Source organism: Ochotona princeps, chromosome 9 (assembly GCF_030435755.1).
Source record: "Ochotona princeps isolate mOchPri1 chromosome 9, mOchPri1.hap1, whole genome shotgun sequence".
Classification (NCBI taxonomy): Eukaryota; Metazoa; Chordata; class Mammalia; order Lagomorpha; family Ochotonidae; genus Ochotona; species Ochotona princeps.
Window position 1 is genome coordinate 60783506 of NC_080840.1, and position 1084 is coordinate 60784589.

General features: G+C 47.7%; 1 pseudogene; it reads right to left on the reverse strand.

Annotated features, from left to right (window-relative positions):
- Window positions 1-205: 205 nt before the first annotated feature.
- LOC101520181 (large ribosomal subunit protein uL23-like) lies at window positions 206-674 on the reverse strand (annotated as a pseudogene).
- Window positions 675-1084: the final 410 nt, after the last annotated feature.

Genomic DNA, 1084 nt, shown 5'->3' on the forward strand with positions numbered 1-1084 from the left:
AGAAGCATAAAGAACAGGTTAGTAAACTCATGTGGGCCTGAACCAAAGTGACTCCATTGTGTGATCAGATTTTACAGAAGGATCTGTAGCTGTCAGCAGAGGTCAGTCACATCAAAGAGAGAGAATCTGAAGTTTGGAAACTTAGAAAGTTTTGATAAGAATTCTTTTTTTTTTATGGTGAAAAACATATATTTAGAATTAGAGAGCTGGATGCAGTTTAGACGATCCCAATTTTGTTAGCAACATCCAGAGCATCATAATCAGGAGCCAACCGCACGTACGCCTTCTTTTCTCCATCGGGCCTGATCAGGGTATTGACTTTGGCCACATCAATGTCACAGAGCTTCTTCACGGCTTGTTTGATCTGCTGCTTGTTGGCCTTGACATCCACAATGAACACCATCTTCATAGCGGACTCTGTGGTCAGGGGGAACTTGATGATGGCGTAGTGGTCAAGCTTATTCCTCCTGGGGGCGCTCTTCCGGGGGTATTTGGGCTGCCGGAGCAGGCGCTGCGTCTGAGTCTCCGGAAAGTGGGAGACGTGCGGATCTTCTTCTTCTTGTGGCTGTGGACACCTTTCAGCACCGCCTTCTTGGCCTTCAGGGCCTTGGCTTTGGCTTCGGCTTTGGGAGGGGCGGGAGCTTCCTTCTTCGCCTTCGGCGCCATCTTGGTAAAAAGTGATAAGAATTCTTTAATTATTTTCCCTCTTCCTTTCCAACTCACCTGTGCACATTTGGGAGCTGGAGGTCAAGCCATTCTGAAAAGCTGAGATAGAGCCACGGATTTGACAGCACACTTAAGACAACGCTTTAGATGCTTATTTCCTATACTGAAGTGCCTGGGTTAAGCCTCAGCTCTCCTACTTCCAATGTAACTTTCTCCTTATGCACGCTCTGGAATGCAGCACAGGATAACGTAGTACTCGGATACCTGCCATCCTCTGGGCAATCTCTGATTAAGTTCCAGGCTCCAGACTGGACTTATGCTACCCTGGCTTCTGTCAAGTGAACCAGCGAATAGAGGACCACTCTTTCTCTGTTTTCCTCTCTCACTCTCTCTCACTCTCTCTCACTCTGCATCCCCC